The following is a 16,733-nucleotide window of genomic DNA, read 5'->3' as shown; positions in this document are numbered from 1 at the left end:
CTGCTTTGTCATTGCAATGTCTTTTGCAAGGGCTCAACATCAACATCACCATATGCTATTGTAAGAGTGATGCTTTTACATAGTTTTCTTCTTACTGTCTTTTCTTGTTTTCACTAATCCTGTTGCTGTGTAGACAGTTACAGTATTCAACACTCCAGATTTCATACATCAATAAAAGAAACACTGTCAAATTAGCATTAGTTAACTCAAAGGTCATTTGATATGGTTGATAGTTCGTAACTCTTATCTAGATTACAAAAACATCTGCTGTGCTTGGTACATTGCAATCTACTCTGAATCTATCCATTCTCTATCTTGTCAGGTTTATTATGAAAGCTATGATTAACTGACTTGAGGGAAACCCTTCCACTACAAATTCAATGGGAATCAAACCCCCTTGAATACTTGGTTAACATAGGAAGTCAATTTGTTTCTTCATAAAAAGATGGTGTATGTAAATGTGTAACTGCACAAATTTTGTAAATGAAAAGAAATATCAAATTTGAGCAGGTCCTCACATAATATCCAAAAGACTGGAATGTGTTATCAGTAGGGCTGCCCCCGAATAGTCGACTAAACTTTAGTCGATGTGAAGGAGGCTTGGTCGAACACGTTTTCATTGCTCGGTTAGTCGCGAAAATAAGATTCGGGACTGTTGAGATGTTGGCAAAAAAAATTAAGAACGATATCGAAAGCTCGCTAAAGCAGCTAAGCACCTGCACTGTATCCCCTCCACATCCACACCGTCAGATTAAAACTTTTTGAAGGCCGGCTTCATTGTGAATAAGTCAAGAAGCTTACTTCTTTCCAACAATGTGGACAAGCTGTCTCTGACGCGTATTATAAAAAAAAAAGATTGGATGGAAAAATAGTGACGGTAAATTAGCTTAATTTGCACTTTTTGTAGTGTTTCTGTTTGCTATCTGTTTTTTATTTTTATTTATTCGACTTTAGATACTATAGAGGTTGTTTTTATTCTGTTAAGAAACTTCAGACTGATTTTTCTTTTCGTTGTTTCTGGTCAATACTCATCCTTCGGCTTTATATGGCAGTTTGCGCTGAAAAAAAATTGTATTTGTATTGTTTAAAGTATTTGCTCCACGTCTTGTTTAAAATATATTTGTTCTAAACCATTTAAGCAAAGAACTTAAAGGCTTTTTATTTGTTTGCGTTGTTTTGTACAAAAACTTGTTTGTTTGTAGCCTGTTCTTTATTATTTTAAGGTTTGGCGTTTGCTGCGTTTATTCGTTCGTTCATTTTTGTTAATTTCCCTCTTCAAAATAATTTTTCAGTTAAGTGTTTTTGATATTCATTTTATTTTGTTTGCACAGCATTGCACAAAGGTGTTTATGACTTTCCATAGGACTTTTTTTTCTTTTATAATTGCCATTATTTGTACTTTTTACTCATTTTCTACTCAATTTTATTTTGTACTAATATTTAAAAGAGTTGCTCTTTGTTTATTTTATTCAAAAGGGTGTTTTATGTTTATGGTTATTTTGTTGGCATGTTCATCTGGCATGTTACTGATGTTATGGTTTGTATTTTTGTTAATAAATTATTTAAATACATAGGCAGTCTCCTTGCTGTTTATTCCAACACTTTATAACTTTTTCCGTAGTTGCTGCATCTCATTAATGTGTCCGTTTAAGTGCTTTACTTATATTTTAAACACTTTATTATTATGTTTTAGCATTTCTCTGTAATATGGAAGTGTATCTGGAAGTGTACATATTTTCTCAGCCGGTAAACTTAGACTATTCTTTTTCTTGTATACGTAAACGCAAGTAATTATGTTACTATCATAAATGTGCGATTATTCGACTAATTGCTGAAAGGATTACTAGTCGACTAGGAAAAAATTTAGTCGGGGGCAGCCCTTGTTATCTGCACTAAATTTTAGTGTCACGTTTAAATGAAAGCAATGGTGGTCACATAACCTTTTAAATCACTTTAATTTTGATCACAAGAGACAAAGACGTGTAAAACTAGTTTGACTTGCAACTGGACTCATAAGAATTCTATCATGTATTGCACAGGTCCTATCTTCAAACATAGATTGTTAACTGTGCTGTTGTTACCTGAGACTAAAGCACCAGAATGTCCTGAAATTACCTCAATCCCCAAGAGGCACTTTTAGAGATAGATTTCCTGTGTCTGAGTAGAGGCCTATATTAATGACTGTAGCGTTACCCTCCAGTGATGAGATATAACTGGGGAAACCCTGTAAGGTCATTGTCTTGTCCTATTCACAACCAGGGTTAACTGGTTACAATGTCAGCTGAATAAAACCCTCCCCGCAATGCAGGTAAAGACAGTGGAGAGGGGGATAAAATATATTGGACTTCAAGATAAGGTAGATAGCTGTTTGGCCCATTAACTCCTCAGGTCGCAAGCCCAACAATTAAAACCCTGAACAGATTGTTGATGAGATGTTTAAGATGACATCCATATAATTCAGTATCTAAGATCAGTTTACAAGGTTAAAGGAGCCAGTCTTTTCCGGTTTTTGAGTCTCTGCTTATGTTTTTTGGGTGTTTAACAATGATGTTTTTTATTCACATATTTCAAGTCTATTGTTCACCACTGTCCCTCTTCTAACAAAACGAATGGATTTCTTTCAGTCTATATAAAATCTCTCCTTCCGAAACACTCTGATTGGTTAAGCTGACCAGGTCTTTCATGATTGGTTCCCCGCTTAGAGTGTGTGTGTGAAGATGTCCGATCCATACCATATCAGCGAGCTTCCGCTTTTCAGGCAGTTGTGATAGGTGCCCCTCTCAGTGCACAATGTATTCATAAACATTATCTTTTAGTAATAAACATTAACAATTTCATACACTTCTCTTTATCAGTTAAACACATGTGGATCGATCGAAGTGTAACGGAGGTCTGCTAATGTATGTGCAAACGTCAATCTTTATTAGAGATCGCTTTTTTTTATACTATGGCTAGGGAAATGACACCGGACAGAGTGTTTAAGAGGTATGCGCACACACACACACACAATATCAGTGTATTACACACAAGGGCGTAGATTTGGTTTGAACATTGGGGGGTTGAACGTCTCAGATAGCACACGAACATCACGGAGACGTCTATTTGATGTGTGTGTTTACATCTGGAAGACGTATTTTTTTAGAGTGTTTGCTCATCTGCAATACGTCTTTAGGACGTTTCCTGTTAGAAGATGTCTTTAAGATGTAATGATTTAGAATGTATGAAATAACAAAGGCCAAGCTTGATGACGCTATGAAGCAGGTGACGATGGGAGATGTCGTTTTAAATGCGTTTTCGCCATAGCGATGTATCTAAATTGGATAAACGAATCATGATCACGGATGAGGTAATTTATTTGTTTTTGTATTACCTGTATATCTGATCGTATTATTTTATGTCATCATAATTAATGAACTGCAAGGAACGTGAAATGTTATGCTATATTATCCCGTTACAACTTACAGCTATTTGTTAAATGATTTGTTGGGTTAATGTTGTGCAGTGTTACGTGTTTATGGTTAATGCCGTGTTGTTTAACGTGCTCAAACCAATCGTTCTAAAATAAATAATTGATTTGCTTACCTGTCTATCAATACACTCGCGAGAGCAGAGTCTCTGTCAAGTCCAAGATTGTCGCGCAGCTCTCTCCATCTCGAAAACGCCTGGCCGATATTTATCCTGGTTTTATTCCTCCGTTTGTCACACAGTCTGCGTGTATCCAAATATGGACGCTTCCGTTTTACTGGCACTTCAATACTCGCCAAAGAGTAATCGTGATCCATAACAACCAGTTCCGCATTTGACCATGTGATATTCTGGTCTACACCGGAACAAAGTATAGAGCGGACATTGCGTCACTGAGAGGCGACATTTCTTTTCCGGGACGGCCAGTTATTTAAAATCGGAATTTCTCTGAAATAAAAAATCTTTAGAGACTTTTGAAATATTGTAAGTACACAACTGGAGGAAATATATCACACCTTGCAAGTTATTTTCTGAAATTTTAGTACAAAATTATTACATACTGGAGCTTTAAACTGACATCTTATAGATGTCTATCAGATGTTAGTAAACAGCAGATACTTTCCAGACGAAGTGATCTTTAACAGACATCTTGCTATCTGGCGTTGTATGCTGCCTGTTATTTTATTTTTATTTTTTAATGTGTATTGTTATTGGATAATTTATTTCTATCTATCTATCTATCTATCTGCTATATTTACCTCGAATCTGTTAAAAAAACTTGTTAAGAGCTTATACACTTCATAACGTTATGAAATTCGTGTATAATCTTCATTCATAAAATTCTAACATAGAAGAGATTATAAAAAGAAAGAAATTAAGTATTGAAAGCGCCAGTAGGCGGCAGCGATTCACTGTTTTAATGAGTGAGACACTTAAATTATTCATTCATCCAATTCGTTAAAAAGTCAGATTATTTTAGGAAGAAAACAAACATCAATGTGAATACTTTTGTCATTGATAATTACAGACACTATTGAAAAATGAACTAGCAAAACAGATGGCTGCTTTGGTAACTTATTATACTGATAGTTATAGCTAAATACATTGCAATGGATTAGCTAGCTAATATATATGGTATGTACTTAGCTATTATTACACAATATTCTCATACCTCATTCTCAGTAAATGCTTTATTATTTTTTGCATCCCTCTCTGACCAGCAGTTAAATATAGTCCGCTGTGAAGCGCTTCTCTTCATTTTTGGCGTACGTTAAGTTACCCGTGTGCTCTCCCATACAAACACCACTCGCGTTGTTTTGGTGAAAGTGCGACTCATTGGTTGGGCGTTACCAATCGGTTCAATGGAGGGGGAGAATTTTTTGTCTAATTTGATTAGGAACAAAATTATTTTCACAAAATAAAGTAATTCTACATATTTTTTATTTGATATAATATGATTTTCATGTTGAAATATTGGAGGGGTTGTAACTGATGGATTTGAATATTGGGGGGGTTACCTCCCCCCCATCCCCCCCATAAACTACGCCCCTGATTACACAGACCAGCTCCCACAGACGATGTTAAAGTCATGGAAGCTCTTATTTGACCGTTCGTTATCTTAGAATGTGTGTAGCTGAATTCTTATGTAGGACTGTGATGAAAGTGAAAGTAGTTTAGCGTGCAGCTCAGTAAAATGTTTACGATCTCTGATAACCAAACACTACTCCAGCAGCTCTTCCTCTTCTCTAAGGAAGACCTCGCCCCTTTTTTGGCGTATTCCTTTGGGCGGAGGTTATTAAAAGCACTCGGAATAGTGACATCATGTACCCGGGAAGTAGAGGGCTGTAGTCCGATTCCAGCCATTCACTGTAGTATTTGAAAAATGAATTCTGTTAAAGACAATATCTCACTTTTTGCAGGTATTGTTTATGCTCTAACAGGACAACTCAATGGATAAAGTTACTGCGGTCTGGAATTATCAGGGAAGATTCGTGTGAGATGGTGGTCTAGTGGGTTAAACCACTGAACTGGTAAATCAAAGGTTGCTGGTTCGATCCCAGCATCCACCACCAGTGTGTCCTTGAGCAAGACACTTTACTCCATGTTGCTCCAGGGGGATTGTCCCTGTAATAAGTGCACTGTAAGTCACTTTGGATAAAAGCGTCTGCCAAATGACTAAATGTAAATGTAAATGTAAATTCCTAAAAAGACCCTTAAATAGCTGCCAAAGACTAATCCAAGTCAGTCCAGACTGATCCAATCATCTCTGTGCACTGTTCAGAGCAGAAGTGGAGTTAGAAGGATTAGAAACAAGAAGGGATAACCAGCTGAACGTTCTTCTCAAGCTTACAAAACCAACTGCTAAAATCATAATCTTAGGCTTTTTTAGGATATAGTTCCACAGTTTTCAGACAGCATGTGTGGCTGGACACGGATCACTAATCTGATTAGAGATTAGGGAAAGTTTTGATAAGAATGGTATATAGGAATGTTTAAATTATACTTCTACCACAAAATAAAGCCCTATTGCAAAAAAAGAGGGACAAGAGTAAGAGGGATATAGAGTTTGTGAATGTGACGTCAACAACGCAATTCATTCTGGGAGCGTTTACTAAGGAAGTTCCAGTGGACCATAGATATTTATGTGGTGGATGCTGTGTAGAACTGGAAGTAGACAATAAAGTTGGCATTAAATGGATAAAACACTTGCTGTGTCGTTAACTACCACAACTGAACTTGCAATCGCTGTTGGAATCATATCTCAACTGAGTACAATTTTTATCTTTCTTGTTTGGAAACAACTCATATTGGAAATCTGGTCTCCGAGCAGCGTTGCATAACATGGGAAATATTAGTAAAGGATGGACAAAAAACGTCATCTGCTGCTACTACAACAACGCTGTGACTGGGCTTTGTCTTGATTAATGCCTTGTAAACAATTACATAAAACATGTTAATGAATGAACAGCATATCCTGCATTATTAGCGTTGTTCATGATTATGATTTGTCACAAAAATGACAAAAACACTCCAATTTACAATCTCTGCATTAGTGTATCATAACTTAGTAAAACAAAAACAAACTTGTGCTCAGGTGTTTAGTATGAGTTGGCTTGACAAAAGTTGCTGTCGTCTACAAAACTATAATATCTAGCCGTAACCAGCGGCTAATGGCAGCTTAATGTGACTTCAGAAACACAGTACCCAACGGAAGTAAGACCCTTACACCTTAGCACTCAGTCAAGGAGAAGATTAAATCAACAAGCTTAAATAACCTTTACTAACAACAGGCAACATTATAGTCAACAGTTAAAACAAGGTAACAGGGTAAATAGCAGACTTTAGCACTACTGCAGACTTCTTAAATGAAGTTTACAATAAATGGCCTACTCTCTGTTTTTTTTGTCTCTTGCTCCTGTTTATTGTTTTGACATTTTGAAGCAGTACTTAAAACCTGGTTAAGATCCAATAGCGAGAAATGCGAATACTTGTTATGTTTCCCCCGGTCTTAAAAGTTTGTTCAGGAGTGTAAATCGGTGTACTAATGTGCAATGATGTAGTTTCCCGGACTCGATTGTCTTGGCACCTATAGTTTTGCATACAGGTTTCACTGCAAAAACAGAAATAGATTCCCTCTTAAACCTTTACTAAAATGAGATTTTTGTAAACAAGGTGGCTTGATACAAAAATGGTTAAAAAGAACTTCAGTTAGAGAGCAGATGCACATTCATTGTTTACCATACACATTACTTCTGATCCCCCTTTCATTATATAATGCTTAATAAAGTTATACAGGAAGGTAGAACGTATTTTTGCACAGACATGGCTAAAATAACTTTAAAAGATTCTGCTGAGTCAAACAAGTGAAAATATACTACATTATCAAAAATCATTGACCGTATGAAAGAAGATTAAAGTGTAGCTACACACATTGAAAAATCTTTTACAAATCTGCATAAAACTTGAGTAGACAATGCATTCAGCACCTGAACAATTTAGCTCATTCAAATCCTAAACTGTATTCAAATTCATAGCCATACTCTCATGAACATGTGCATGCTATTTTCTAATCCTGGTCAAATAACACAAAGAAAACAAACCTGCATTTTCAATAGCCCACAAGGTCTACTTGTCTGTAAAGGACTCCTGCTTATTTGTAGACGTGAATCGTGATATATGTAAATATCGGTCATGCTTTACTCCAATATGCTAACATGTAGTCAGGAATATTCAATCCCAGTGCAGAGAATGCACACTTCCTACAAAGAAGCATGTTTATATGGCTATATGATTTCAACGATACGGACAACGCGGACGGAATCTAGTCATTCAAATGGAATTTGATGTATAACACGGAATGGCACGGAATCTTGCAAATTTAGACCTTAATCAGAAAAAAGCACTTAACAGCTAATAAATAAAATTAGAGTATTAACATCAGTAGCGATACAGGTTTAAAAATGTAATCTGCCTGTTCTGCTTGTCTCTAAATGAATAACTCAAGCGGTTTCCTGTACTGCACGCATGAAACTTCTTTTTACAGCATCTCAATAAATGGCAGCGTTTCTCAGAGTGTGGAGCGGCCCCACTTGTGGGGAATAGAGACATGACAGGTGGGGTGTGACAAAAGGGAGGAAATTATTTCGTTTTTATTAATTCCTTTATTTATTGACCATACACTCAAAACATGCCTTGTGTAACTAGACCCCTACAAATCCATGTCAGTTCGTGGTTTGAGTTGATTAAGACCGCCCAAATATATACGCAAGTCAGTACTGTCAGTACAATTGCTTTGGAACCTGAAGTTCCAAATATGACAAGAGGCATTACATTACAGACTTTTAAGGTCTCATGAACTGTGCTTGTTTATTGTTTTATACTGTTATATGAGGTCTACTTATGATGTTCGGGTGGTTCTTCAAAAACATCAAAATCAGTAAGTAATAGGCTATTGAGGCCATCTCTGCAAACACTGCAAACCACTTTCAGAGGTTTACACCCACCTGACTTTAAATGAATCGTGTTGACTTTGTGGGCAGCACTGAATGTTTCTATCTATTGTGATAGTTGTGTATGAGACTCTTGATTGTACTAAATGTAAAAAGAGGAATCTCAACATCATACAGTTACTGCTGGAAATGAGACAAATATCCAGAAATGCTGAAAAAGCTAAAATTGTGGAGGACCTGGGTGATTGTTTTGAAGATCAGGGGACAGTCTAATGACTCATGACAAATAAGAAACCCTTAAACAACTATGACTAAACATAAAAACTGTAATTGATTATTTAGGTAACATCATACAGTATTAAGAACCAGGATTATGTAAACCTTTGCTGGAAGTGAGTCAAATATCCAGAAATGCTGAAAAAGCTAAAATTGTGGAGGACCTGGGTGATTGTTTTGAAGATCAGTGGACAGTCTTATGACTCATGACAAATAAGAAACCCTTAAACAACTATGACTAAACATAAAAACTGTAATTGATTATTTAGGTAACATCATAGAGTATTAAGAACCAGGATTATGTAAACCTTTGCCTTGGGATATTTTTAAAAAATCTGTTATTATTCTTTAGTGTGAACTTTATGTTAACATTTCTTTAGTGAAATAACTTGAAGATATTTTGGGAATTCTCTCAATGGTTTTGAGTCGCTACAAGTCAGAGGGGTTCAGTCTCATTTGGTTAACATTGTTCTATAAAATATCTTCTTTTAGGTTCTGCACTAGTAATAGCCACAAAGGTTGAGAATGACTGAATAATGACAGGATTTGATGAAAACATCATTCTCATTTTCTATTAAATAAATCTCTATTATAACAACAATATATAAATATATCCTGGCAAACATGTAAGATGAAATTAGTACAACATAAGACTATAGTAGGATGCAAAATATTGCCTGCATTTTGTTATTGGAAAACCCAGAAAGTATATAGATATCATTTGTTTCCCAATATCGCACTTCTTCTACTCCAGAGTTTATTTCATGAGCATTTCACTCCATAGCTGCTCAAAGAGTTTAGTTCAGTAGCATTTCACCGCTTTATTTGAGTAAAGCTACTATCAAACATGCACTAAAAAGGTCATTGCGACAACCAGTTAAAATAAAAGTCCTGTTAACTTAAATTAACTATGACAAATCTATATGATAAATATAGAAGATTATGTTATTTCCTTTATTAAAGTTAATGTACGAATAAAATAAAAAATCTTAAATAAAAGTAGGTTTTTAAAAAAAAATATGCACTGGAGAGATGCTGGTTTGTATTAAAATAGTTGTGCATCACACCATACTTTTTGGGGGATTTTTTCCGTAAGGTTCAAAAACACTGTAGTATCTGGGTGTCTTACTATAATGATGAGTAAATGCTATCGTATACTTTAGGATTTTTTCAGGAGGGCAAAAATATTACCATTCAATTGTAAAAAAATGAAAACACATAATCCAGAAAAATGTATTTCACCGACAAGGTTAACCTTAAACCAGGACTAACCCTCAGTTAAATTATGATATTCAAGTAGCTTTTTTTTATTTTGAAAAAACATTACTTGTGTGTATCTTGAGGCAAAACAATGGCAATAACATCTTTTAAGATATTTTAGGGCATGTTATTTTCAGCTAAGATAGCTCAAACTTTCATTTTGGTCTGGGACTAGCTTTGGTGGGATAAAGCTAGTTTCAAATTACAATGTGGTTCGAAATTTTCAGCCTTCTGTCTTGGCAAAGAGAAGGCATTTGTGTTCCTAGTCCTGAAGGAAGCTCAAATATCACATAAATTAAGCAGTGGTCATAATTATTTGACAGAGAAGGTGGAAAATTGTTCAGATCTTACTGAAAGAATCTGGAAAAAAGAAATTTCTCATCACAACCTTTTTAATCTCTTATTAACCTTTTGGTTCAAACTCTTTATTCCTGTTCCTTTTTGGCATTTTATTATACTGCTTGTTGCCCTAAGACTGTAGTGTAAAAGTGTGTGAAAAAAGGCAAAATGATGAACAACTACAGTACTGAATCATAGTTTTTGTGGGAATATATATTTGTACAATAATTTAGGGCTAGGCGATGTGTTAAAAAAATATCTATAATCGACATTGCAATATCCGATAATGTCGGGTGTGTTTGACTTCATGCAACATTGCGCATAGGGATGGGTACCGAAACGCGGTACTTTATCGGTCCCGGTGCTGAATTATGAAAGACCGAAGTATCGATAAGCTCTGACGTTAACGGTTCTGCTGTCGGTACTGGATAAATTAAGAAAAACATTTCCTATTTCTTGTTGCTGAATAAACGTACCTAGCGTATTTTAACTGACCAACCATTACTAATATGCGGTAATATTAAAGACATTTACTTGCATTTTCGTTAATCGCAATCTCGCACGCGAAATGTCCGTCAGTCCCACACTACACAGAGCTCGCGCGCGCACAACATGAAATCGCGCGCGCGCGAACAACACGAAAGTTCGCGATTAATAGAGTGACGATGGCGGAGAGAATCAAACGGTCGAGTAGATGCAGACAATCCTCGTTGCGACAAGTGAAACAAGATTTTTGCTTGAAAGAGCCGAAACACAAGCAATCTGACAAAACATCTTTCAAAAGTGATTAATGGGCAGACAGATAAATGCAAAGATTTCGACAACCTAGCTACTAGTTCATCATCTACGTCCTGAGGTTCGTCGCCTACCGCCGACATAAACATTGCATAAGGTTTCTTTAAATTAGTATGTAATAATTTAATAAACACACGTCACATTAAAGAATAGCCTATATATAAATATTTAGAGTTTTTTTTTTCTGCAGTAGCCTAAATAAATCTTAAACATAAAAAATGCTTTCACAGTACTGCATTTAAAAAGGATGAATAATGGTAAATTACGCTTAAACTAAAAATTAATTTGTAGTGATGAAATACATAAACTTTTTGTGTGTGTGTACATTGCAAGAGGTTCCAAACCTGTATAACTTTTAAGCCCAAACATGTTACACTGCACAGCCAGGACAAGACCATGATTTGAAATGACATCTGGGCATCTGATAGCAAGGATTTGAATGTATAAAGTGTCTAAGGCATGAACCTGACAGGGCCTGTTGCTGATGCATGTGCATGTGCTACACTACACACATCATCACAAAAGAGAAGATCTCCAGCCACAACACATAATTGGAATACGTTTTCTGTATTATTAAACAACAACAAAAAACACAAACAAAATTAGGCCCCCATGCATTTTTATTTTAATTCTCTATGAATAATAGGCGGGAATCAGTGATCTTTTACATGCATTAAGATATGTAAGGTCAGTAAAGAATGTTTTAAATAGTGAAAACAACTCCAGCTTTAGTTTTATCTTTCATAATAAACACAACAAAAAGTACCGATAAGAGTAAAACAACTCCAGCTTTGGTTTTATCTTTCATAAAAAAACACAACAAAAAGTACCGATAAGAGTACCGTTAAAGTACCGGATCGATAAGTGGTACCGATAAAAGTAGTAATACCGTTAAAACCTTAACGATACCCATCCCTAATTGCGCAGATGATCAATCTGCGGATACAGACTGGGAGGGAATTCGTTTGGCAAAGTGCCAAACAAACATGCACACAGGCACTTCTTTCATCAGGTTAAGTGCGTAGATAAACCATAGCTTTTATGCTGTAGAAAAATGTTACAGGTGTACTGAAATTTCATCCTTCCCTTCAGATTATCCTCAGGCATGCTCACACCGATGTTACTTGATTTTTTGAGCTATAAAATCATTCTACCTGTTTATTTTATACTGATACCTACGGGAATATGATCATTCTACATATTATTGCACGTAGAATTTGATTGGGTGTTGCGCTGTAAATTAAAACTACGTGTTTCTTTTATGCAGGTAGGACTATCTGACAAGGTATTTTGCATTGTAAAATCATCCTAACTGTTTATTTTGTTGATGTGGTTTAGATTATATTAAGTTTTGACCTGTGGTAGGAAAATCTGACAGGGTAGGACAAGTCGAACACCGGTACGTCCCCTCGAGCAGGAGGTTTTGCCTTGCCGATGCAGCTCGTCTTTCTCTTGGCCTATCTGTGCAGCCTACATGATAATTTTATAATGCGTATTTTACATTATTAGCAATTATCGTCTGGTATATAGTAATCGACATTGGGATATTTGCGAGACATCGGCGATATATACGATAACATCGTCAAGCACTAAAATGACTTCCAATACACATGGAATTAATGCGAGTTACATAAATGAATCTTTCACGGCATAAATGCCTAAACATTGGCATGCACATGGTACGTTCACATGATTGACTCTGAATGCCAAGACCACCTTCATAAAGCTTTATAAATCCTGCAACACATAGTAATGATAATAAATTCACAAACAAATACTCATACAGTACAATCTAGGCGTAGAGGTGAAAAAGAGACAGACATTTACAAACAGCATGTACTAGGTCTATGGCAGTTGTTCAGCCTTGGGGGCTTGGCTACTGTTGAATTTAAACCTGGGATCTAGTGTGGGGGGTCTGGAGCAGGGCCCAGTGTTTTGAGTGAGATCTTTAAGAGCCGAGGCCACAGCCAAGAACCACTTCTGACAGCTGCTTATAATGACAGGATTGCAAATTTAGCAAACTAAAGCACACACTATTTCTACACACACATACATACAGGCATGCACATCCACAAATGAAGATGAACACACTCCGAAAGCATGTCTACAGACTCAGAACACAAAGAAAATCAGTAGACCAGAGACTACAGAAGAATATGTCAACAGTAAAATGTTGGCAGTACTATCAGCAGTATTCGGAACACAGTGCAGTGCCAGCCAGTAAGAGACACGACGAAAAAAGCTTTAGCTGAGTTAGGCTAAATGTTGCACTGAAGCAGATAGAGGACAGGAAAAGGTCATGCAGGAGTACAGCAGAACACGCTTTTAAAATCGACTTCATCTTAATAGATCTTGAAAGCATGTCTTATTACAATTCTGGCAAAGAAGCACAGATTATAAACATCAAATATTATGCTATTAATTTAGTCTAAACAGACCCTCTCAAACTAATATAAAAAAAAAAATTAGCCTTAGGTGTGCTTTTTGTTTTTTCTGTAATTAATTAGATGTTCAGAAAAATGTAAAATAAATTGTAATATTGCCAAAATTGCCATGAAACAAACAATTCATGGGAAAACTCTCCCAAGGCTAGACTGGAGATTCTGTCCAACAAGCATAATTTTCAGCAGAAACAAGTCTTGGACCCTGATTTTGGCTGTGAAGATAATCAGACTGGTGTATTATAAGAGGTTTAAAATGTAGATGCCCATAATGCCATCCTAAACAACAGCTTATGTCACTTTATGACAGCAATTACAAAAAATCTCTCTGCAGGCTTGATGGGGCCTCAGCTTTCACAGAAGGTACTGAATAGGTAGAGACGTGACTGGTGTACAGTAAAGGAGAATATAAAATATATCGAATGAGACTGTAATGATGATCTTGTGGGGTAGATTCTAAGCTGCCATGATTTTTTACTCTAAATGTGAGTTTCAACTGCCGAAGATTAATTTTAAATAGCTTGAAGAGGGTCACTGCAATATGGCGGATGAAAGGCCAGCACAATAGTATGAACTGAAGAATTGTATAGTGTACAGTAAATCACAGACACAACCTAGCCAGATGGGTAATATGCAGCATATCTGTAAAACGATGCATGTGTCAGTTTCAGCAAAACTGTCCTGATTCAGATGCTGTGCAATGTAAGAAAAGAGCAGAGCTCTATGAAATGCACACCTGAGCGTTGCAACATAGCAAGATATAGTGATGATGACAACAGCAGACCTTCACAACAATGGTACCTAATGAAGAACGGTTCACTTACTTTCTTTTCCCTTAATTGAGGAAAGGAAAGGCTAACACACTGCTTGCATTTAACACCTCTACACGTAAATATTGATAGTGTTTAACATATCTACTGTACATGCGGAGATCATGGTAGATTATTTCTATTTTAAAGGCGGTCACTTAATTATAAAGAATAAATCCTGTTTGTGATGTTAACTTGCTTTAATGTGGGTTTTTATGACGGATCTTAAAATAGCAGAAGTTAACCTCCTAATGTAAGACGTACACTCGTCTCCTGAATAATCAAGCCGTTGTATGGGGCACCATGTTGCAGTCCATCGCTTTCCTAAACGGTGTTAGTCTCATTAATAGGTTACATTTCGTACAATTTAACGACGATAAAACAACACCATAAAATGATTGTTAAATGTTCTATGTGGATTTCAAATGAATCAGACCTTAATTCACATTGCAAAGTATTTAAACATATGAGTATTTCAAAATAGTAATATGCAGAGAGAGCGGATATAATGCCAAATAAATACAATGCGGAACATTTTGTGGCATTTATTCTTAAACGTTATAACTACACTTTTTACATATAGATTTTGATAGAAATTGCATTAACTTGCATTTACATTGATAACATTACATTTGTCAATAAAAATAGTGATCCAAAGTACGGTGATGTTTAGAATATCGCTGATACTATCTGTGTAAAAATCATATTTTTAACTGTTTCAGATTCACAGGGACCAACGCCCCAATGTTAATACATATGACTGGAGACCAGTGAGCCATACAATTTCAAGTCAGAAGTACGTCACAAGGCTACGTGCAAGTACTCCATTCAATGGAGTTTCCAGATCACTTTTGCTGTGCTAAGTGCCAATTCTTAAGCTAATACTAATAATAAAGTAAAAATAAAGCAGCACCTCTGTTCATTTTGATAGTGAGGTTGCTTACTTTAGTTTTGTTTTGTAAAGTTTAAACAAACAGTGAGTAAAATGTTAAATCTAGACAAAATATAGAAAAAAAAACAAGTGGCCCATGAATGTCTTTTAATCACACATTGACTTATAAAACAAATAACATTTTGAAGGATCTGCAGCTCAAAATTTCTCACATCACATTCCAAGACCTATTTTCCCTCTTGTGGACCTTACAACTAAAGAAACAAAAACACAGGAATGTCAGTAATGCAGGGCCACACACTGGGGGAGCAAAAACTAAGACACGAGACACCTGTTATGCCACTGCCAGTTTAGACAACCCCAGTGCACACACAGACACACAAATGAAAGTTTCCAGATAACTAACTGAGACAACTGCTACTACTAGATTTCAGCAACATCCCCTGCGTTCCAATCTGCTCCAGTCTATCTTCTGCTTGTCATGTTTTATTTTGCACAGAGTAGGTTGGATGACAAGCTCACTGAATAACATGACGCTGTTGTTCAACCTCAAATGAACTGACCGCACCACACAACCCATTTCATCTCCGCGAGTGATTTCTTCTCCACTTCAAATAGGAATGTTTTACTCTTTTATATTTTAAAGAGCATCCTTTGTGTTTAGCAGAACAAAGAAATCAATAAAGGTTTGGAACAATCTGAGGTTGAGTACATAATGAAAGAATTGTCATTTTTGGGTGTTTATTTAATAAACCTGCAGAACCTCAAAATACAATATTTCCACACAGTTCAAATTAAACTAGCAATTCAGGGAGGATATAGGGAGTTTTCTGTCGTCTAGACTCTGAAAGCGGTCAGACGAGGGAATGAAAAGAATGGATTGCAAGCAATGTCAACCTGTTAACTAACACTGAAAGATGACAAGTGAGAGTGATTGTGTGAAAAGAGTTCAAGGAGAATTGGAGTCAAAGGAGGTGCAGATCATGCACTTCGGCAGAGTAATGATGTCTGACGGTGAAGATTGTCTCAAACAAACCACTACGAGGCTGCTTAGTGCCTACTTAGTTCTATTTAAACACAAGTTATGCATTCGGCCTTGTGACTTCCTGAACTTGTAATCATTAATAACATAAGTTTAATAATTTACTATCACAATTGTGGACCATGGAATAGAAATCACACAGTATTATGTTTTTTTTTTTATAATTCAACACTGATTTTAAGACAGAATCCATAGAGTTGAATGTTTCTAAGATCAAGGCCAAATTCTGAAAACATTTCTTCATCATCTGAGGTCTAAGATGTGTTACAGCAGACTTTCACAGCCCGTCCAATGCAAACAGAACCACGAAATGCAGAACATAAAACCGATGCCGTGTAATTCACTTTTATTTGTATGTATCTTTTATTAATTTCTGGCTCAACCTACCAAAGTATAACTTTAAGAGTCAAGTGACATGCTATTTTAAATATGGGAACTACATATAACAAATAAACTACAAACAAC

The 16,733-nt window shown here is 36.0% G+C and overlaps 1 protein-coding gene across 2 annotated transcripts in view; it reads right to left on the bottom strand.

Moving 5' to 3' along the window:
* mpp7a (MAGUK p55 scaffold protein 7a) overlaps positions 1-16,733 on the bottom strand; it is a 101,409-nt gene that overhangs the window by 83,999 nt on the left and 677 nt on the right. The window lies entirely within an intron of this gene.

The sequence above is a fragment of the Triplophysa dalaica genome, chromosome 17 (assembly GCF_015846415.1).
Source record: "Triplophysa dalaica isolate WHDGS20190420 chromosome 17, ASM1584641v1, whole genome shotgun sequence".
Classification (NCBI taxonomy): Eukaryota; Metazoa; Chordata; class Actinopteri; order Cypriniformes; family Nemacheilidae; genus Triplophysa; species Triplophysa dalaica.
Note: the sequence above shows the minus strand (reverse complement) of the source record. Positions and strands in the feature narration are given on the sequence as shown.